At 33.9% G+C, this 25,424-nt stretch overlaps 1 long non-coding RNA gene across 1 annotated transcript; it reads right to left on the reverse strand.

Annotated features, from left to right (window-relative positions):
- Positions 1–12,294: 12,294 nt before the first annotated feature.
- On the reverse strand, positions 12,295–24,447 carry LOC145694225 (uncharacterized). The gene is made up of 3 exons (XR_014132968.1): positions 23,230–24,447; positions 17,595–17,754; positions 12,295–12,521 (listed from the first exon to the last, which is right to left on the reverse strand). It is a non-coding gene; the product is annotated as an uncharacterized LOC145694225 (long non-coding RNA).
- Positions 24,448–25,424: the final 977 nt, after the last annotated feature.

The following is a 25,424-nucleotide window of genomic DNA, read 5'->3' on the forward strand; positions in this document are numbered from 1 at the left end:
TTTAGTCTATCCGGCATAAGCGTAGGACGAAAAACAAATATTTCATTTTATTTTTTACATTAATACAATAGTTAATGCACTAGTTAATACATTAATACAATTCAACTCATCACGTAGCTAACAATATCCTCCCCTCAAATTCGAGTAATAATAATAATAATAATAATAATAATAATAATAATAATAATAATAATAATAATAATAATAATAATAATAATAATAATAATACTCTGCACAACTTGGGAATTGTTGTGTTTTTTATCCAAGATAAAGGGATGAAATTATAAAACAACAAAATACGATCCAGGTCATTAAATTATAAATGAACAGGTTTCTTTTTCGTACTCTGAAATGATTAGTTACGGTAAAATTTTAGTAAACTGATGTTTTATTCAAACTTATGTATTCATGTTTAAGAGAAAGTAGAAAGGAAATATAATAAAGAGTTTCTACTTACAATAGCAATAAGAAAGATTACGTTTGCGTGATTATCTGTAAAATATACATTTTTTTTTTTTTGAAAAGTGGACAAATGTAAAAAAAAGAGGACACACATTAAAATGCTATTATCAGTATTATACATCGTGCCAACTTCCTTTTATATATATATATATATATATATATATATATATATATATATATATATATATATATATATATATATATATATATATAAAATTTTTATTTTTAAAGCATAGTTTGAAGTCGGAAGGAAGTATGTTGCTAACTCACCACCTGCTTCATCAGATAAATGTTCTGCCTTTTGTATTCATATTTATTTCTGGAGACACACTGTCTTCCGTCTTCGTTTGCTCTCCTTCCTTCCCTAACACAACCTTTTAACATGCAACTAAATGTCTTAACGATCAGAGTTGCCAGTACCCGGTGTTTATCTAAAAGAAGAAGATGCTCATAGTATTTTGTAAGGAGTTTGGTTAAAAAAAAAAAAAGCTCCTTTATGCTAGATACATTTATTCTGTCCGTATGCCCATCAAGGAGACAATATCTCCAGAATTATTTGGTGGTTCAACATCAATTTTGGACGGGATGCAGAGGATCAAAACTTAGGAATTGAATTCGTTGTTGGAGGTGATCCTTCCAGTTGATTCCAAAATAGGGACAATCAAATATCGATCCCTCATGTATTCCTATAAAAGTAATTATGCTTGCTTGGTAGACTACCCGGAGTGCTGCTGGGATTAGCAGATTATTTAGTATAATGCTCAGGGTACAAAATACGAATCTCTCCTTGAAATATAACGTTAAAAAGAAGCTAGATTACTATTTACTCAATAAACCTAAAGACTTAAATATTTTGTATTTTTAAATATTCATTCAGCTTAAATTACATTTCACCTACTTTGAGGTAAAATGCTATATTTAAAGCATAAGTTTGATAAAATTTACTTTGTTAAGGAGTTTGCTAAAACAAAACAAAACTTAGTGACGAGGTGGACACTATGACACTATTACTAGTTATAGTATATTGTTTAGGGTCACTCGAATATGTCCTGTAAAAAATTCATGGAATTCTTGTTTTTTCAGTTTTATGTCCCACGGTTATGCCCTGTAGGCTAACTGTGAATATTAAAGTGAATGAGTAAATAATAATTAGTGGGATGAGAATGTGGAAGGAAACGGAATAACTCCGCAAAACTCACGTACATGATGTACTCTACCAGCAACTCAAATGTCTTGGAATCACCCTCACACCACAGGTGAGTCCCCGTGCCCAATATGTTCTGTATTGGCTAGTGAAGATGGAGACTCACCAAAAACCAAACTACGTACATTAAATGCTTGTCTACTTTAGCCTTTGAAATACAGTACTATATCGGAATGTTGAATTTCCTCGTGGCTACGTATTGTGCGGGGGACCAGGATTTGACTCCTTATAGGATCAAATATTCCTCTTGCACCTCAAGGTAATTTCTTATGTTTGTTTTCGGATTTCTTAGCATTTGTGTTACCTGTAAAACAAGAGTTGACACTATTTCGTCTCAGAAAGGTGCCCTGAAAGTGATTTCTCGTCTCAGAAAGTGTATTTACTTTTATTGGAAGAACTGTCTGAAAATCAGGTCGTGTTTCGCCTTGTGGCCAACCCTACAATGGTACGGACTTACAAAATTGATCAGTAATTTATGGACATTCAGTCTTGTGAGCATCACGTCGTTCATCATGTCATGCAGACTAATTCTTGCGGGTGTTTCGTGTCTGTTGGGCTGCCATAGATATTTGACAATAGACATGAGATATTTCTAAACAAAATAATTAAGGGTGACATACAGTACCGTGGTCTGAATATCTTACAAGTGTTGATTATTTTAGCTCATTAAGCAAAATTTTAAAATAATTTTGCTTTGGGAATACACTTTTTAATAGTAAATGTTAACCATAACATGATTTTTTTTTAAGTCTTGTAGATAGAGCCATTATTGAACTTATATTAAGTGATATTTAGGACATCAACTATTTGGCGTTGCTTATGGTACATAAGGCAAAAATGAACTAATTTCAGGTATCTATAGTACGCTGAAAATATCAATTAATTTACGTCTGTGGCACGCAGAACAATACTAAATTAGCTTACAAGATTCACGGTAGTTAATACAAAAGTAAGTTAAACGACTATCGTCACTTCGATACTGGATATATAAATCTACGTAATCTTTACTACTAAAATTACATTTTAATTCTTCGGTTTGAATTGTCTGAGATGGTCAATGAATAACATCTTTGTTTTTCCAGTTACTTTATTTGTAGCGAGTACAACCTTTTCAAAAGGTGTTCAGAAAATTTACAACAAGGCTATACAATCTGATTATACTACTACCATCAAGGACAAATAGCAACGTTAAACATTCTACTGTAGATATAGCTTAAACATGGTCGTCACCTTAGATTTAAATGGGAAAAGTTTAGTGTGATACGTAGCGTATGCAAGATTGTCCTTTTATTTATTTAGATATTTCAACAACGTAGGAGACATTAAAAGCGCCGTAGCTATAGAAATGAATTACTAGCTAAAATACCAAAACAGATCTATTTTGTGTCAAAACAGATTTCAATAAATTCGATTTTAAGTTTAGTTGGTGTTTCAAACCAGTTTGCATACGAATAGATATTATACATGTAAAAATTGATTAAAAATATATAATGCTCAAGCGTTCATTTTTAACATCAAGACAATATGAAGTGGAGTCTACTGTTTAACACGAAATCCGAACTACAATTAGGGTTGTTATTTGTAGCTTAAACGGCAAATCAATCCACTAGATGTAAAAATGTATTTGACACATATCATACCTACATGCAATTTTCGTGTGTTCAGAGTGAACACTGGTTTAATTTCTGGCAACATTGTAATCAATATCTTATTTTCTTTCTTTCTTTTGGTTAATGTTACCCATATGGGCTGCATCCTTGTGACGTCATCATGTTGCTTCCTGGTTTTTCCTTGTTCCTTCTATCCATACCATCAGACCAACTTCCTGAATTCTAAACATGTGTGAGTAATTTCCGCAGTTTTAATCTGAAAATTTAACCACTATTTGGCATATGTTGTCATTTCCCCAAGCTATTGTTTTCCATAGGCCTCTGGTGGTGATAGTTCCCCCACTTTTTCTTAAAGAAAAAAATAAGAAAAACTGGAAGAAGAAGAGGGACAAGAAAAAGAGTAGATAAAGAAACGGAAACTCCTCATGGAATCATGAGTAATATATATATATATATATATATATATATATATATATATATATATATATATATATATATATATATATATATATATATAATGAGAGAGAGAGATAGAGATAGAGAGAATAATAACCCTGGAAGGATAGTGAATAGTAAACAGATGTTTGTGTACACAAAGAAACATTCACTCAAACACATATACAGATCGCCCAGTTCTAGAAACCAAAACGGGAACATTTATTTTTAAGCTCGAAAGTTCAACGACCTCGTTGGCCTTAGTTAGACAGAACGTAACTGATAGTTATGTTTCATTTAAATTAGGTTATAAAATGTTTGATATATGTATGAATTATAAAATTCACTGTATATTAGTAATCTGGGCCAATTATTGCTTATCAAAATATAATAATTTGAGTGGCTTTTTTGTGCGCTGATTGGCCAGACAACTTTCAACAAAGTGATGCTTAATCAACATACTCATTCTTAGTAAAACTATTCTTGACTTTCATGACGTACAGTCCGTTACATCAAATGACTCCTTAATTGTTTTATGATGTCAATATACTCTATGTGGAATAGAACTCGAGACTACTGTCCACATAAATTGACAAGTTTTAATTCACAATGTAGAAATGATTGAAGTGTGAAGCATATAATGAAACTGCGCTTATCTTACGTATACTAGTATTGCCAAAAACAGTAATCAATTAGATTAGTAATACACTGTAGATTGACATAATGCAGTTACATATAATATTGATATCTAAGATATGTGGTTATTTTATATATGAATAGAATATTGGGTTGAATATGAATGGAACATAGCAGGATGAGAAATGATTTTACATTTGTGAAATAAAACAAATGGCAGTGTGAAAGTCCCAAAATGTTAGACATATTGTTGAAATAATACTACAGTTCGAAAATTAAATGTTGCGAGTCATCATCTAAACCAGGGATGCAAATAAGCACTTGCCCACTCGCCCGGGGCGAGTGGTTTATTGGTGTGGGCGAGTTTTTAATATAACTAATAAAATACCGAAGGTAAGTAAATGATTTCTATCGTGGGATGTGGGCTAGTAAAATTTTGTTGCTTATTTGCATCCCTGATCTAAACATTATGTTACACTATCACTAACATTAAATATAGACCCCCTTAGAAAAGACTTAGTTGAATATTTTTAAATGGTAAAATTTACAATATTTCATAGTATCCCAAATAGTAAGCGAAATATTATTATAATCAACGACTGTCAATCTAATGCTCAAAGAATCTTCAACATAACCATCTATTTTGAGCAACTCATTTTCACATTATTCCGAAGTGCATCTTCGTCACTTCACTTTGTTTGATGATGTTTAGTAGGTCACTTCTTGCCTCTCGGTATTAAATCAAGAATTACTTTTGACTTTTTTTCTTGTAATATGTCCTGCATACTGTCATATTAATGTCCTTATTTTCGTTACAATATCTATCATTATCTAATCATTTCTTATATTTGTGGGTAATTTCTAAAGTACATCTATCTTCGTTTTATAGTCTGAAGATGGCGAATCTCTGATTTTGTTGACGTTCAGGTCTCCTGTCCATGTTGCAATGAAACCATGAGCTAAGAGTAAAAAAACAAATTGCCATTATGATTTTTATGAGTAAAAATTGTGATTTTTTTATTCTTAGTTCATGGTTTCATTACAATTTATTGAAACAAGTAGAATGCATTCGTTGACAATTTTATGTTTTAAACACATTTGCTATTCAATATGAAGCTGTTCCTTCCGAATGCTTCTACCTTAATACTCTGTTAATTACCTATTTAATGTCATTATCCATGAATATCTCCCGTCCCAGGTAGACGTAGGCTTTAATCTCTTCTAATTTCGTATTTTCAAGTTCAATCCTTGATTTCTTTTTCCAAGTTTTAGAACATCACTTTCATCTTCTCCATATTCAACTTAAGGTTGCTCTTCAAATTAAGGTTTTCTGTCATATCTTGCAGCACTGTGTTGGCGAAGAGAATGATGCGATTACCAAACGAAGATATTCCCAATTTACATTTATCCCTTTGTTCTCGAGATTCAGAGATAGAAACACATACGTAATCAACTACGTCTGTATATAACTTTGGGAGAAATATATCCCCTTCTCAATTCTTACAACATTTGTACATCCAATGAGGTGGATATCCGCAATAACTTGTTCATAACATTGTTCATTCATTCACTGTTTTCTATAACTTTTGTAAAACTTTTTAGACACAACTTGATTTAAGAGTGCTAAGGTTCAGACCCACTTTTTTAAATGTTAATGAATAATTAAGGACAATGAGTATTATAAAAATTAAGAAGTGAGCCAGTTACTATCTGCAAAATGCTATTATCATGAACTAATAATTGTTTGCAAGATTTTTGTATGGTGTATAAATTTGAGTATTATCAATTATGACGTCAATTAACTGCCCACCCAAATTTATGTTTTTTAAAGGGAAGGTTTGGAAGGAGTTATTGTTTTATATAATATTATTTAGTAGGTACTATCTGGCTCACTTCCTATATTTTTGTACATTCTTCATTGTCTTTAAGTTATAATCTCTAAAATTTAGAAAAAGTGGAAGTGGGCTTAGCGAAGAGAATTGTCGAAATCTTCAACGAATCGGAGTTTTTCGAAGTCTCTTGACGAGCACGTAGGAGTAATTCATACTCGTCTGACCTTTCTATTCAGTTCCCCTTACTGCTTTAATATGAATCTATTGTGCAGTAACCACTTCTAATTCCAACCTATCTTCTTTCCCAGAATATATCTATTTTTGTAATCGGAGCACCAATACCTTTGTAAACTCTTTGGAAGTTACAGAGAAAATATTTACAAGTATATAATGCTGTAGATCTTCTTCGTGTCCTTTCTTATGCACCAATATAATCATGACATGTCTCCACTTCTCGAGAAGTCGACCACTTCCCTAAGATTTAGTATAAAGCTCCGGTTGTGAGTATATCAATTCTAAAAAATATAATGAGATTAGCTTATATTTTCATTTGTTCATTATCTTCAATAATTTGATTTGTTTGTACCATACGTTAGACAGTATTCAGCTTCGGCCGGTCAAGAATTGTGTGATAAAGCTGCAATAAGAATTCTTCGATATACTAGTATGCATACATGAAAGGTCTACGTCAGCGTTTCCCAACCTTTTTCAACTTGCGGCACACTACAGGTGTAACTTGAATTCTCGCGGCACATTCATAGATATTATTATTATTATTATTATTATTATTATTATTATTATTATTATTATTATTTGTATATATGAAATATCGTGATATATTTTTTCTGTGATTAGGCCTACTGATCTTCTCACAGAGAAGAAAGCTCTATGACTGGTTTTCCTTTGTGGTAAATCATTATGCTTATCATCATTCTAATTTAAAAGTAGTAAATAATTACAGTGAAATATAGGACTCGTTTTTTTTTTTAAAGTCCACTTTCTCTTTCGAAAACTGTATCCAACCTTTCACTAAAACGGAAGATCACTAAATAACGAACAAATAAACAAATCTCTTGTACTTTTAAAACACAAATGTAGGTAATTTTTACGCATGTTTGCTTTGTCAAAAGTATTGAATGAATAAATATTTTAAATTTTCAAGTTACGAAATAAACTGCAACAACAATGAAGCAGTAATGGTCACGACAATGATAAATACTTTTCTCAACATTAAAAATGTACAGACAAGTAACACAGTATGAAACTTCCGTAGATTCATAGTAGAGGTTCATAGTAATGTGAAATACTAATATACATTTTTTCCTGTCTTGCAATTTGATTCCTATAGAATTAACAATTTTGTTTCGATTTCCTCGCGGCACACCAGCGATCTATTCGCGGCACCCCAGTGTGCCGCGGCACACCGGTTGGTAAACGCTGGTCTACGTAGTCGAAGTGAGTTTAACGTCCCTTTCAGCAGCGAGGCTATCTATATGAGACGGAACCTACTGATTAACGTTGAATCCGAAGTACATGAGCTCCGGTAGGGAATCGAATCCGGGTCTCCCTCGCTAACCGCTTAGCCACGAAGGAGCTCAAAAGGTCTACGTAAATAATTTCGATTTAACGTAGTATAAATGGATATAGACTAAAAATTTACTTCGTGTTTTGGCACTCATATATGAGTCTCAATGCTCTACTGGTATAGACAAAGTTATTTTCATTTCTTTAAAGATATAGGCCTACTGTATGACTTAAAGTGAGGTGAGAACGAAAATCGAAATTTTTGTTTTCTTAGTTCGAGCGGAAAGAGGACAGATCACGAAGATAATATGAAAAAGAAGATACAGCATGCTTGGCCATCTAATTCGACACTCCGATTGGATCACCGTGTTCACAAAGGGAAAGGTAGAAGGAAAACCAGGAAGAGGAAGACCAAGGATAGAATATCTAAAGTTCATTCAAGGAACGTTCAGTATCTCATGTAAACAAATACACGTGGTGATTGATTTTATTGGTTAGAGAGCCTTAGAACACCCATGAAGAAAATAGTCCTTGCTTATAAGGCTCATTACCAGAATTCCTTAGAATTAGACAACAGAAACAACACTTTATCTAAGAACTAAATTGAATTAATGCAATAAAAGAGAATACGCATGCATTGAAAGTGGTTTTGACCCAACTTTAGCGCGAATTATGGCCACATGCGGGGAATAAGTAAAACATCGACAGGGTACAAGCACGTGCTTCTCGAAAGAAGCGTTGACCGATATAGCCAGTCATTCGATGACTGGCGGAGTAATACAATTCTGCAATGTTTACATCAGGATCAGAAGGTTCGTTGAATGAGCTTTAGATGCAGTTACGAAGTATAGACCTTATCAAAGTACAAAGCAGCTCTCCCAGGGGGAAGAGATGTTTTAAAATTTCCATGTTGCTCACCAGCCTATGGTTGAGGTGAGAAAGAAGAATAAATTGGAACGGACTTGACAGCAAGCCTCTAGCATACACATGCTGAGGCTTAGTCATTTAAAGAAAGAGAAGGAGAAAGAATTGCTTAGGAGAAAGAGGAAAAATGTGAGGATAGATGATGTCACACTAAGTACTTAAAGATAGTGAATAATTTTCTCATTACACTGTAATTAAAATACTTCTTCACTTACGATACAATTACCCTCTGGAAAACTTAACTCCCTAGATGCATATCATCTACGGTCACAAATTATGCTAATAACGTACCGTCATCTACTTATTTTCTTGTTTATAAATACAGATAATTATCTATTTCTGTGAAAAGGGCGAGGGAAAAAAATGACAGGACTGAAATTATGTATATCTGTCGGGTGTCGACTAACGAATGTTGCCGTCATCATATATAGAATTACAGATGGGAGGTGGGAAATTAAAAAAGAAAAAAGTTATGTAAGTGTTGGATAGATGAAATATTTTTCAGTTCACTTATCTCTGGAAATTGAGTTTATTAATCACTCTTGCCATCAATATTTATTTATATTGAAGGCTCTTTGGCTAACAAATGCGTCGGACTCCATGACCTTACCTGTTTAACTTTGTATTTAATTTTACATCAACCAGTTTTGGTATCTGTATTCTATTTATAGATTCCATTAAGTACAGCTTTAACTTCGGTGCCGTATAAATGTCTTATAACTTATAAGACTTATATTTTATTGTTTTAGGGGAGAAAATTCATCGTACCTTTCATATTCTTGTAGCAGCTATCTTTTAGACTAAAGAACCACGAATTCTGTCTAGTTCGCAATAGTGCACACCATTCTTACCGCTCAGACACTTTTAATACGTATGGTAATATTATTGCTGCTGGCATTAACTTTAAACCTTTAAGAACAACTGTCTTTCTTCAGAGATAAAAAGTTGACTCCCTCGAGGCTATCTAAGCTTATGATTGGATATTGAATTACTTATTTGACAAATTAAACGCAAATGATGTTTATAAACCATCTTCGTCACTTCTATCCAAATGTTGTGTTTATATGCAACATCCTTCTCAGAGAAACGATTGACTTTGTGTTTATATGGCACAACAGTTTATAAAGGGTTAAGGCCCAGCAATAAATTAACATTGGAGGAAAAGAAGAAGATTTTTTTTTAGCGTAGAACCTATATATATATATATATATATATATATATATATATATATATATATATATATATATATATATATATATATATATTTTAATGTTAACAATTAGACAAAGATCATCTACAGAATGCTAAGTACAGTTGAGACACATAACTTATATTTAACACAGCCGTCAGGGAATGATGCAATTAGTCCATTATTGTATATTACTTTCTTCTTTATAGAAAATGCTTTTAGAATATGAAGTCAACTGTGTACGTCTACAGATTATTTGTTTTATTATCTGTTTTCTCTATTTTATTAAGAAGTGGTTATTTGTTGCAGCACACATGAATATCCAATTCGCCTATATCCTGCGGTTGTCATCGCTCTAATTTCAATGATCCTACTAGATTAAACTAGAGCAATCTTGAAGATGTTGACTGTAGAAAAATAACCCTCGAAATAGTGAGTTGTTAAGTGCAATATTGAGAAATAATATGAATAAATATATTGAATTCTAGGTGTACAAGGATTTCAACATGTTAAACAACAGAAATTTCTGAGGAAATTTGTCTTTGATTGATATTTTTAAATTAGTGTTAATAATTTAAGTAGTTCTAGATGTTTGACGTTGAAAATAATTTGCATTAAATTTAAAGTGGTTAAGAGTTCCAGTTTCTTCATTGCACAAACATCTATCTTTACGTTTTATTGTGAAATTTTTTTCGAGTTGCCCAATAACGTTTTATGGTTCTTTCAATTTTGACTTTTCCACTGACCTTATAATTTTTGTACATTGTTATTTTTGTGTTGAAAATTGAAATACGCGAACTTTCTAGAAGCGTGTAACTCCTTATCCCTTCCACACATGTTTACCTAGGTAATATGTATGTTATTATTGCAACATTTTTGTACAAAGGGTGTTCAAAAAGTTTTGCACAGTGGTCTCTAATTTTTTTATTTGTTGCAGGAGGAGAATGAATTTTTTGTGAACATACTTGGAACATTTAGCTGTAAGTTGGTATATAAAAGTATTTTCTTTTATTTACAGGTGAGTCATAATGGGCAGTGAAGTAGATGTCAGATTGCGACAACGGTCGGTGATGGGGTTCCTCTTCAAGACCGGCGATGACTCTGCCACATCGATTCACAGGAAGTTGTTCCCTGTTTATGGGGAGGAAACATTGGATCGCAGCAGTATCCAGCGGTGGTTGCAGAGGTTTAAGGAAGATGATTTCTCCCTACTGGACATTTCACGATGCGGTAGACCATCGACGGTATGAGTAATGTGAATAAGGAGACCATTAATCAAATCATCCAAAATGACAGATGTGTGACGACACGACAGCTTGCTGAAATGACTGATTTGTCATTGGGTAGTGTGATATCAGTGGTACAGTCACTAGGGTACAGAAAAATCTGTGCACGTTGGGTGCTTATATTATTAACAAGAGAAATGAAAAAGATGAGGAAGGATGTGTGCGAGAGTCTCATGACAACCTTTACTGAAGAGTGGAAACAGTGTTTTGATTGCGTCATTACCCAGGATGAAACATGGTTGTTTTTGTCCGAACCTGAGAGCAAAACACGTCTGAAGGACCACCTGCGCGGTAAAACATTTGATAGTGAGAAAGACCTTATTTCCTGTGTCAAACGATGGTGTAAAAGTCAATCCCCAGAATTTTACCAAAGTGCATTTACATCATGGAAAGAACGTTGGATCAGATGCGTCACAGCTGATGGAGGCTACATTGAGTAGGCTCAGTGTATATATAATGTTCTAAGCATGTTCACAAAACATTTCATTCTCCTCCTGCAACAAATAATAATAATAATAATAAAATAGAGACCACTGTGCAAAACTTTTTGAACACCCTTTGTACAAAATGTTCTTTGGTTTATTGTTACCAATAATAAGTAATTGAGGTTCCTGTTAAAAAATTACACTTTTCTCCTTCGATTATTTCCGAGGTCTCTCTCGTAAAACAAATCTTCGATACAATCCTTGTTCTTAAGACATTAATCTAAATTTTGCGTAAAGTTTCACTTGGACTTAGCACTGTACTTTTGATATTTTACTAGTGATAGGCAGCTTGGTTCGTTTTCCGGAACCGATTTCTTTCTTCCCATTCCAAACAAATATCCGGTTCGAATCATTTGGTTCTGGTAAGTTGGACTCCGACCTATTTGGTTACCTCATTTGATATTGCTAAATAAGGAATTGATCCTTCCTCTGGATCCAATCTTTTGGTTCCGATGAATTGAATAATTTCGAGTTCCTATATGGTTCGATTCAACCAAATTAATGAAACCACTTTTATCAAATGATAAGCTATTACAAAGTTGCTTTCAGTAATGGATATGGAAACAAATAGAAGCGTATAAGGAGGGATTATCATGTTTCGAAATTCACGCAGTATGTTTCATTTCTTCCTGATTTCTTGTTCTTGTTAGTACCTAGGTAATATACAACGGGACACTAGAGCGAAGAAAAAAGCTTTAGTTGTGCATAATAATTTCATTATATACTACTTCTTCATACAACGTCTCTCTATTCTGAAATATTGCTTTTGTCCACTTCTATCTATATCAATCCATCAACCGGGCTCACTCATCTGTTCTTTGGTTCCGTCATCTGGTTCTATCAACCAAATCCACCAACTCAATCCGCAGGGGGCTGACTCCGGGGGTTCTGATGCTCGAGCACTCCCCAGAATGTTTGTAAGGTAATGAGCACCCTGCGAAAAAGAGACAAGAAAAATAAGAACAGACAAAGGAAAAGAAAAAGAAATAAATAAAGGAAAAGGGAAAATTCTAATCTTTTCGTATTTCTTAAATGATAGGGTCTGATTTTTCATGAAGTAGAAAGCGTTATAAGACGTTAATTTTTGAACTCAAGACAAGCATTTCATTTCAGTTTCCTACATTGTACGATATCATTATAGAAAATTATGTACCCAAACTTTGCATTATTTAACTATCATTTGCTTTCTTTCTTTTTACCTAGAGTTGAACCTGGGACCTCCATTACGAAGCAAGAACGCTAACCACTTGTATCTTAAAAAAAAGAAAAAAGAAAAGAAAGAAATCCCGCCCCAACCAGGACACTTTTCTCCATGACCTTTCAAGTAATTTCATTCTTAATACAACACGATAGGAACGTCAAGATAGAAAACTCAAGGACAGTTAAAAATGCCCACGATCATCAGTGGGACTCGAACTGTCGATGAACTGCGCCTAGTGTCCGAAACTGAGCATCAGAAATCACTCAATTACGCACACTTGGTACTGCCTACTATTACTTCCAATACTTATATAATCTTCAGAAAACTACGATCCGTCTTCCTAGTGTATGCGTTTCAAAAAGGGATGCGCACGAGAAGAGTCGAGACAGGATTTTTCTGACAAAATTCGAGTCGAGACACAGTTCTTCCAATAGAAACATATACATTTTTCGAGTCAAGACATCACTTTTACATCACATTTTCGAGACGAGACGGCCACAAATCTTGTCTCGTGCGCATCCCTAGTTTCAAACTCTCACTTTTCTTCATTAGCACCACAGTAAGCCTTTTACTTCTTCCAAATTCAAATTGTAAACAAACTATAACTTTCCTGCTATTTTGGGACTGTACAGTGAACGAAATTTCAATATGCCAGTTTACTTTTGTGTTTACCTAACGCTCAATTGACGGAATTGAAAAGACCACTATTTGTGTAATAATTCAAAATGAAAGTATTATAATAAAAAAGAACTAATGTCCTGCTACCAACATTGCTCCGGAGGAGTTTTTTTTTTTTTTTTTTTTAAGTTTATAAACTACCAAGGTTATGATTGACTGGACTAAATATTAACGAGGAATCCGAAACAGCCGGAGTTTGAGTTCGATGCAGTTAATCGTTGCACAAACGATCATATAACAGCATCCCTCACGGTATAGGCCGTTCCCCACAGCAGTACCTCTCCTTCAAGAGAGCTGGATTACCGCACCAAACCACTAGTCCTGGCAGTGCTTCAGAGGAGGCAAGAGAAATTATATTTTTGAGTTAAAATAAATAGGGCTTTGATCACGATTAGCTTATTCCCTACAAAATCATTCTATATTTGTTATAACTCCATCAATGGGTATATAACATTTGTCTTGTCTTGTCTAAGTTTTGCTCGGAGGCAAGTTCTAAGACACTGAAGGTATTTCGTGGAGCCACTGTGTCAGTTGATCCCGTTACCCTGTGATTTACAAAGCCATATGAAGTACATAAATATTAAGGACAGAATTGGAGGAGGTAAATTCAAAAATAACATTATGGATACCATGTTTTTTTTTTTTTTTTTTTTTTTTTTAGCTTAACGTCCTACAATTATGCTCTGAGGCTAAGAGATACGGTGATGGTGATAAGGATGATAAGAGTGGAATGATGGAAGTGGAATGAAAGGGAGGAACCTCGAAAAACCCATGCACAAGGCATTTGTCTATCACAAAGTCCACTTGGCGGGAGGTACGAATAATCCAGAGACCCTACACACCAGAGGAGAGCGGGATACCATGTTGTACAAGTAATTATGATTTCCCCCAATATTCCTCTTATACAGGGTGTTTCAAAACAACACCGACAACGTTTGGGAGGTGATTCCTGACACCAAAATAAGACAAAAAGTATTGACCAACCTGGGTGCACAAATGCTTCCTTTTGAAGTTATAGGTTGCTGAAAATATGAAAAAATGAATTTTAAATGTCCATAGCTCCAAAAGTACGGGACCTATCATAATCAGGTCAAGACTTCACTTAGGAACTAATAACCTGGGTGATTCCTGACACTAAAATAAGACAAAAAGTATTGACCAACCTGGGTGCACAAATGCTTCCTTTTGAAGTTATAGGTTGCTGAAAATATGAAAAAATGAATTTTAAATGTCCATAGCTCCAAAAGTACGGGACCTATCATAATCAGGTCAAGACTTCACTTAGGAACTAATATGTGCCCTATCCCAAAATACATATTTCAGAATCCTGTGGTACTCACGCAACAATGTTTATAGAGGGAGTTTGGTTACGGGCATATAATTTGAAGTACTCACCAATTACCTCTATAAAAATTGTTGATGAAGCGCTGTAGGATTCTGAAACATTTATTTTTGGATAGCACACATATTAGTTCCTCAGTGAAGTCTTGACCCGACTACGATAGGTCCCGTACTTTTGGAGCTATGGACCTTTAAAGTTCATTTTTTCATGTTTTGGGCAGCCTATAACTTCGAAAGGAATCATTTGTGCACTCAGATTGGTCTATACTTTTTGCCTTATTTTGGTGTCAACAATCACCTCCCTAACATTGTCAGTGTTGTTTTGAAACACCCTGTATATGGACTTCTGAATTACTTTAGTGAAATCCTTGATAAGAATAACACATGTTTTTTTTTTTTTAACATTAAATTAAACCACATTATCATCAGCTAATAGAATATTATACCAAAATTAGTTAATACACCTGAATTTAATTTTATCAGAAAGACAGGAGGATATTTCATTCATTCATTTACTCAACATAACCGAAATATTTGGCTCTCGGAAGTTCAATTCAGGAGACTGAGTACGTAGGCTCAAAATATGCTACTGGGCTTCCATATTTACAATTGCTTACAATAGGTAAATTGGATATTTTGTTCTTATATACTATAATTGATTGTATAAATATATGCTATATTAAATATCATGTGGCACTTATTCATTACATTATATGTATAGAAGTACTGTATAAGTAATATAATGCTGGCTAAAAGTATTTTTAATTTTGTGGTATACTTTAGTTGTGCGATGCAGTACTTAACTTGTCTATTTCATTTATGGTGTACTGTATATAGTTTTATACTGGTGATTATAGACAAGGTTTCTTGTTTTCTGAAAGTGACTATACTATTTATTATCACTCTTCCAGGATATTGTTTCGATATAATTTCATTTCTTCGGACAGCTTTAAATAGACTTTAATACAGAGAAAACCTGTTTTTAAAGCTTGAAACATGATCTATGTTCTCGTGTACATATGTGTACATTTCTAATAATCCATTCATTTCCCAGCAGAGTGGTTTTGAGTTGGGTAGGAACTATCTATGCAATGTATACATATCTACTGGTAACTACTAGCTGTTGTAAACAGCATTTGACTTTGGCTTTAAAAGGCATTGTTCCCGGTAACGAAGTAAATGAGATGCAATCCTCTCTCCTTTATATATATATATATATATATATATATATATATATATATATATATATATATATATATATATATATATATATATATATATATATATATACCAGTGAGAGTATTAGAGTGTTGAATGGTTGCCAGAATGATAATTCACGTTGATGGCTGCTTCATATGGTGGGGTAATTTCCTCTCTCTTCCATACGCCCATCATCGAATTGAACTTAACAGAGCAGGACTTCAATTGAAAAATGAGGCCAGGTCAGTGCGCTTGCAGGGAGAGAGAAGCGTCCAACCAATCCAGCTGTGTTGAAGAGAGTCGACGACAGATGAATGTTACGTCTCTCTCTGTCTCTTTCTGTTTTGAATTGGGTCTGATAAGTGCAGTGCCTTCTGAATTAATACAAAAAGTACTTCCACGTTTGTATGCATGTCTCTGGGTATGTATGTAGATGACAACGATTTTCAACCCCAGTACCCACTTCCGTACTAAAGCAGTTATTGACTACAAAAACTTTACTATATTCCAAGTGGAAAATTACTTCCACTTAATATTATTCTTGGAATAAAATTCTCCGACTAATAAATTACTGGAGATGAATGAAGTGACACCATCGTTAGAAATATACAAATTTATTACAGTAATTCATAGATAATTAACATTATGAAATTCATATGTAATTAACGGGTAAATTGTTGGTATGGGAAGTGACAGAAAACTATTGGAATTAATTATAATATAGCTACTTCGTAAACAAAACAGAATTAAAATGCGAATTACGTTTGTGTCAGTTGATACGAAGTTCTTATTGTTTGGACTTACCTGGGTATCTTCTATTTTTCTCTCCACATTATGTACTATGCCTCATTCTCCATAACACATGTTAGCGGTATCCGTGATCCAAATAATTTAAATATGTGAACACTCTATATCGAAACATTGTAGTGCGAAGAGTTGTGTTTTTTAACATTCCTATCCCCCCCCTCTCTCTCCGACTGTGATGAATTCTCACGTTAACTATATTTCTCATTCTACTGCATCAAATTTGAAAACTGAATATTCGTATAATTTACCTTCTTACATAGTACTTAACCATTTTAGAACTCATGTAACTTTTACCCTTTGAATGCAGATATTTCAAATAGAGTTGAAGACAAGGATGAAGATGTTATATCTCAAAATTTCAAGTAAGTATTGTACAATAAAATCAAATTAAATGTCTTTCATATTATGTTAACATTTAAAGCAAATATATTACGAGGAACCAACAAAATTGAAGATGAGGAATTAACCCTTTACGTTGAAAACCGATTCTTGGATAGAAAATAAATAAATTATAAGTGTGTAGAAACACACTTTAGAACACTAAACATATGAATTTACGGATCTGAACCCAAGTTGTACACAAGAAAAAGATGAAGGTAAGTGATAGATGAACATGAAGTGGTACACTTCACACTTTCGAGACAGTGGTGCATACTGAAGGTGATATTATCTTCACGGCACTACGGTCGTTTTCACATATCACAAGTGCTTATTTCACATGATAGACTCTTGAGCTATATTGGAACCCCAAACCGACCAATTGGCAGGTAGGTGCCTTACCAACTACGCGGTAGCAGATATATATAAGCTTGAAAAGTTGTTGTAAGGAGTTCTTCAAACCAAATCATAGGATCCCACGGCGGTAACGATAACTCTTCACAAAGGCAAAAACTTCCTCTGCCAGTATTGATTATAACTATTTTAATTCGTCAAATATATCCTGAAAGAGAAGAACAAGGTGTGAATGAATTCCTCTAAGAATAAATCACGTTCTTTTCCATAAATCAGATAAATAAACTAAGATGTTTTTATGTTTTAGAAGCAGCAATAATATCCATATGAACAGCATACCAGTAGAAAAAACATAATTACCACATATTTCCCAATATAAAGCGCACATATTTTTTTTAAAAAAAAACTGAACCAGAAATACATTAAGGTATACAACGAAATTGTCTTAACACAAATGGTAATCTCTCAAATCCTGGTACAAATACACAAAACATGACCGAATGCTAGCATTAAATATTGACTCAATCGTTACACGAATTACGAGTAAATTCCTAGTTGCTCCTCATAGTAAAATATGATAATGTATTTCACGTCTATTTTCTATACTTTCTATGCTCTATAGTTATGGCGAGCATCTTAGATTTGGAAACATTATTATTATTATTATTATTATTATTATTATTATTATTATTATTATTATTATTATTATTATTATTATTATTATTATTATTATTATTATTACTTTCAAAGTTGAGGTGAGCTTTCAATTCGAGTGTGCTTTCTATTCCGGAATATACGATAATATTTTTCAAATTTATTATAGTTCAAATAATACTAGTGTTATATTTGCATAACGTTTAGGTGATTTGTAAAATCAGTTCTAGGGTAGATATACATTCACCAAGACACTCAAATGTTGTCTTTCAATTGAAAGTGGAAGAAACAAATGTTCTGAGTAACGACAGATTGAATATTTGAAAACCACAATAACTATGTGTGGGTTATATTGCATATTTAGAGTTGAGTTGATTTTGAATTTAACGTCCCTTTCAGCAGTGAGGCTATATGAGACGGGACCTACTGATTGACGAGGAATGCAAACCACATGAGCTCCCGCCGGGAATCGAACCCGGGTCTCCAACAAATGGAAGAAAATATATGCTCAACAATAGCAAAAAAAAACTAAGCCAATGCAACTTTAAGTAGTACATGATGCCACATACTATCATAATATTTGATTAGAGAAAATTCAATTTTCGATTCTAAACCTGACAAAAGATATTTATTTTATTCTCTCTCTCTCTCTCTCTCTCTCTCTCTCTCTCTCTCTCTCTCTCTATATATATATATATATATATATATATATATATATATATATATATATATATATATAACAAAGAATTCTTTCTCGTTTTTCGGAAAGTTTTCACGTCTCGTATACATATTTTTATCAAAATAAAGGGGCAGATTTGAAATATGTATTTCTAATTAACAACGATAGATGGAGAGACGTCACTGAATAAAGGAAAGCTCTAAGTTTTATTTTATGCATTCAACATGAACACCATTAGTTATGCGACAAATTAATCGATGTTCTTTTTGCCACACATTAATTAACTTTTTGCCACACACTAATTTATTGAATTCACTGCTGTAACAATTCGATCTCACAGATTTTGAAAAGTAGTTGGGGTTGCCATAGGTAGTACATACACGCTGTCTTTTATGTACCACCTACAGACAAAAGTGCAGACGATAAGACCTGATGACGTTGGAGGATCAAGATGAACAAGATCATGTTGCCCACCTGTTCCAATGCATCGTCCTGGAATTGTTTCACTCAGATACTACTGTACCTTGTGGTGGAGCGCAGTCTTGCATGAAGATAAAATCATCCCGATCTTGTTGAACTTGTGGAAACAACTAATCTTGTCAGATTCGTATTCAGCTACTTTTCAAACCTATATATACTACGTCTCAAAACAATTAGATCATAGCTTCTTATTTTATCCACGTTTTCTGGTGTTTCGGAGCGAGCCTTGTTCTGATCTTTAAATGGCCGCCACGCCCCCTACAGGCCCCATGCAAGCGAGATATTTCACATGTGAAGTATACTCGGTGTGGCCTTTCCAATGATATATAATATATGCAGATCCCCGCGTACCACTTCATGTACTTCCCTAGTAAGACATTTCATAAAGTCTGCATCTCTCTTTCTTAGTGCGAACACGGCATAATGATTTGAATTCCAGCGTTTTGAGAGAGTTTCTTCAGTGTCGTTTCATTTTTCGAAGACGTATCCTTGGGAATACAGTCTTGTAAAACCTTCCAGCGTTTCCCGCTGCTACCAAAGAAATTACATATATCTTGTAGAGTGGCAAAGAAATTAACCTTTGCAGCATCCGATAACACGAGGTTCAGATTATGTGCTGCGCAGTGAACATATGTGTATTCTTGGCATGTTTTTGAATCCGTGTTTGCAAGCCAGAAATACGACCACTCATTACTGCTGCTCCATTGTAGCCTTGCCCTCTGCATTTCTTAATGTTAATCTCATTTTCTAATAAGACTTTTAGTATTAAATCTTCATAATTTTCTGCATAGTGTTCGTCCCCATCATAAAATCCGAGAAAGCTTTCTACAATTTCGAACTGTGGGAAATGATCACTAGGTTTAGACGATACCTCAACATAACGAATGGTGTTACTACTTGCTCGATTTTTGTTCAATATCCTCATGCATTTAACATTACATCATCTTAGTATCAGAAGCAGAGGAAGGCAAAAATTTCACTCGGCCAAAGTGTCTTTTGTCGGCCCCACATAGTCGTAGCCTATATTTTACATTTCATTATAGTGATACTAGAAAATACGTTCGAAAATTCATTTTGGGGTGCTCGTTTGCCCAAATGTAATAAACTGCGAGCGAAGTGAGCAGGAATTTTTATTCTCGCCATGTTCGAAAATGAAGACCGCGAAAACCTAGGGCTCCATTTATATAATTTGCTTCTTTTTTTTTATTAAAAACCTGTGGCGCCCCCTAATGTACCGAAAGGCCATGTGCCCATAGGCAATGCCTACCCTGCTTACCCTCTATTGCTACTCCACTGGGTAGAGGTTAACTGCTCATCCTCTGAGTTATATCTATATCTATATCTATATCTATATCTATATCTATATCTATATCTATATATCTATATCTATATCTATATCTATCTATCTATCTATCTATCTATCTATCTATCTATCTATCTATCTATCTATCTATATATATATATATATATATATATATATATATATATATATATATATATATATATACAGTATATATATATATATATATATATATATATATATATATATATATATATATATATATATATATATATATATATATATATATATATATATTGGGAATCTTGCCCTTCCCCCAGAGAAAAACCTGAAATCACGCTGCTGCTACGAACACGGTTTTATCAGTTCTAACTATTACCTGTTCATCAAACAACATTGCAAACTAACTGGTTAGACAAAAATTAAACAATTAAAAATCTCGGATCGATTGATTAAATTGCGTGACTGGGAGGATGAAAGATATTCTAGTTAACGAAGTGTCCTTTTAAATTTAGATATGCTAATCGCAGAAAAATAACTGGTATTAGTTTAAGTTCATTAAGGATAAAAGATTTTTTTCTGTTTATAAAGAATCAATCTTTCTTATATCCTGATATAAAGGATTTATTAATTTACATGTGAATAAACTGGAAGGACTTTAAAATGGTTACTTTTTTCCCCTTAAAACAAAATAAGAAACAGTAGAAATAAAAAAAATGAAAGACATGTGAATTCTTTCAAATCACGTGACAAAAACTGCTGTAGGTCAAACGATATTTAAGAAAAAAGAAAGAAAAAAAGTAATATCTTGTTTTCTTCTATGACGTAAGTAGACATTTTTCCCGACTACTTTGATAGCGCTTAATGTGTACCGAAGTTGTGTATATACATATATTCCCGAAGTGTCAAAGGACATCTTGTTAAATAATCTAAAGCAGTCAGACCTCGATGACCTGTATTTCTTATGAACCAGATAAACTATAGGGTGTATCAAAGAAAGGGTAAAGCAAATAGTACAAATAGAGAATAGTGATATATCTTTTAAAACAACGAAGTGAAACACACTTTTTATTACTCTCTTAGTACTTTTCACTCCTCTTTCTACCTTTTTTCTTTATTTTCATTTCAATGTTTTTTTTAATTAACTTACTCTTTTGTTTGTTAGAGACAAATATGGGAACTTCAATTTCACGAACTTCGATATTAACTAAAGCTCTAGTTTTTCTTTTAACGCCCCGTGATTGTGCCTCGAAGATAAGGGAAACGGTAGTGCCGAAAACGGAAGGAATTGAAGTTTAAAAATGGAAGGAAACAGAAATACACCGAGAAAACCTACTCATCGGTGTCTGTTCACCACAAATCTCACTTGGCGAGAGCTGTATTACAGCACATCGGTTAATTATTTAATTATTGGGCGCCTGCTGCTTATACAACCCAAAACGCACGGAAATTTGGCTGGTTGCGAACGACTGGGCGTTCTCTGGATTTTATATTAACTAGTTTGAGTATTTTTCTTTATAGAATATTGCTTTTTCTATTTTTTTTTAAAGTGGGTTTATATGTTATTGCTAAGGCCCGGATTTTTATGTAGTACAAAGTACCGAAATATGTACATAAATATGTAACAAAAATCAATGAAATATGTAAGAAATATGTTAAAAATATGAATATATGTAAAAATATTTTTTCGTGTCTGTGCTATTTTCTTAGCTAATAAATATACTGTAACATATTTATGTAATAAAAGCTTAACAAGTGTAAATAACTTCTTACAGATACGTACAAATTTTCAGAAGGAACAAATGAAAATATGTATCAAGAAAGTAAAAAATCACATTATTGAACATATAAACATAACAAAATATTTATTTAAACAAAAGGCACTTACTTTTGGGACGAACAATGAACCACTAAATAATTTAGGCAATGGAAAAACTTTGCCACTAACTTGTCACTGATACGTTCAAATTTTCACTAAGAACAAATAAAATTGTCTCGTGGAGAAATGAAAATCACATAATTGAATATCAAAAGAGAAAAAAGTATTTAAGAGAAAGAACGCTTACCTTTGGTACTTTCAAATTTATAATTGCGCGTTTGAAAACTTCACTAACTTTCGATAGGTACGTTCAAGCTTTAACAAGGAATAAATAGACTTTGTAAACACATTATTGTATATCGAAATAGAAAAAATCTTCAAAACAAAAAGCGCTTAGGCTACTTTCCAGACGAAAAATAAACCTCTAAATATTTTATATAATGAACTGCGTATTCAAAAACTTCGTGTCACTAACTTGACACAAATACGTCCAAATTAAGAAAAAGAATGAAATTGTCTAGTAGGGAAATGAAAGTCACTGTATTGAATATCGAAATAGAAAAAAAAATATTTAAAATAACGAGCGCTTACTTTCGGAGCACTAAGTATTTTATATGATGGTATTCGAAAAATTCACTAACTTGCCACAGATACTTCAAGCTTTCACTAGTAACAAATGAAATTGTCTCACAGAAAAATGAAAACCACATTATTGTATATGATGAAAAAAATCTTTAAAAAAAGCGCTTACCTTGCTGATGCACAATGAACCACTACATACTTTTCCAGGTATTCAGGAGTTAAAGAGAGTCTTTGGTCAGTCAGGATCCTTTTATAGGCTGAGAAAGACCTCTCCACGTCGCAGGAAGTAACAGGCGCGAACTTCAACAAATAACATTTTCCAGGGCTGATTTCCTCAGGAGCCTTTGTTTCTTCTCCATCCGATATCCTTCATGCAGTCCTCGTCAATTTAGGTATCCTGGATTCCTCTTCAAAACTGACTGGAACTTTCGGGTAATTTTCGCACCTGTTTCTCCCTGCACAGTGTTGAGTTTCTTCTCCACATCATCCATTGTTGTCATTGCTTCTTTCAAAGTAAGTCCTGAAGTTTCAAGTTTCTCGATAGCGTTTGCAATCCACCCGAAATTATTTGCAATGTACGCTAGTGAACATTGAACAACATGATTTCTGAACGCACTTTGAGAATCACGCACTGCTGCACTGGACTCTGCAGGAAATGTGGTGACAACTGACTTTACAGCATCAAATTTTTCATTGTAGAAGTTAACAGCCTGTATCCAGGTGCCCCACCATGTCAGTACAGGCTGTGCTGGTAGCGACACATTTGGTAGCTTTGTTGTAGCACAGCACACGACCAGGGGCTTTCAGAAAAACTTTCTTAGTAGAAGACACAAGCTTATTGACTTCAGGGAAATTGATCCGCACTTCCTCTGCTACACGATGTAATCCATGGTCCAAACAGCACATATGAATGAGGTTTGGGAGAACACTTTAAGCGCATCGGCAGCTCTTAACATGTACGCCGCAGCATCAGAACACATCAGAAGCACTTTTTCTGCAGGAACACTTTCTGGTCACAACACACCATCATTTACGAAACGTGCAACTGTGGAATGGTTTGTTTTGTCAAAACTTCTGAACAGATCAGAAATGGTCGTGATGGAGAATCAGGGTCAAGCTTTCCTACCACCAGATTGGCAACAAAACGCCCTAATACGTCTGTAGTTTCATCCACCGCAAACCATGCGAATCACCAGTTTCAGAATGTGTTTGATAGTATCTTCATAGCACACATCCAAATAATTCTAGCGGATAGTAGATTCGTCAGGAATGTGTTTCTTGCAATATTTTCCCAAAAAGGACGCGAACTGCGGGACTTGAAATTTGTACCACGGTATGTCTGCTGCTATGAACGCATTGGCAAGGTCTTTCTAAAATTCACTGCTGTTTTCAGATGCTTGGGTTAAGTTGCTTGGGGTTTTATTTGGGTTAAGTTTTTGCTTTGCGGCACGCTGTAACACCTTGTTTTTCATGTGAATAGCTGTTTTTATGTGCTGATCCAGTTGCGACTTCATTGAACAGCCCACTTTCTTATCGCATACTTGACAAAAAACAATTTTACCGTCTGTGGTTTAAGCGTCATCCATAGCTATCCACGATTTCAATTTTGACACTAAAGAGCAAGCCATCATTGAAAACAAGAAACTGCCTTGGTTACAAGCGTGCACACTAACAAACCCGTCGCGAAACTGAATCCTTTTCCCTTTGTTTGAAGGAAGAAGTGGCGAAGTAGCCATCGAGTCAGACAAAAGCGATTTTTTATTCGATTTAAGAAACAAGTGATAAAGCCTAGCCGCTCCAATCACCTCCCTCTCGCCGCCTACCCCACCCCCACCCGTAGAGGTTACACATACAAAAAAGGTGAGAAAGCCAGTCAACTGTGTGCGTTTTAGTTTGTTTTGTCGGCACACATCCGAGTGGCGTCTGCTTGCAAAGGCGATAAGCACAAAAATCTTTATATTGTTTTCTTTCTTTATATATAAGAAACAGATCCTTTTCTTTTTCTTTTTTTTTCAGGATTGGAAGCGATAACTGACGACGTTTCATTGCATATTGTAGAGTGCACGATTTGTTTTAACCGAGCTTTCCCGCAATGCAAATCGGTTGAACAAAGTGAGAGAAAAATACAGATAATTAAATAAAGCACTTTTTGAGTTATTTTTCCATATGTAGGCCTATTTTTAATTGCGTATTATTTAAAGAAAATTAGCGGAAAGGAGCAAGGAAACTGAATTTATGTAAAAATATGTACAGTAGACGGAAAATATGTAACAGACTTCAAAATATGTAAAAATATGTAACGTGATTTTGGTTTATATGGCTCCTTACTTCGTAATTTGCGAACATTTCATATATTCACCAGCA

This window comes from Thermobia domestica, chromosome 9 (assembly GCF_964235325.1).
Source record: "Thermobia domestica chromosome 9, izTheDome1.hap1.1, whole genome shotgun sequence".
NCBI lineage: Eukaryota > Metazoa > Arthropoda > Insecta > Zygentoma > Lepismatidae > Thermobia > Thermobia domestica.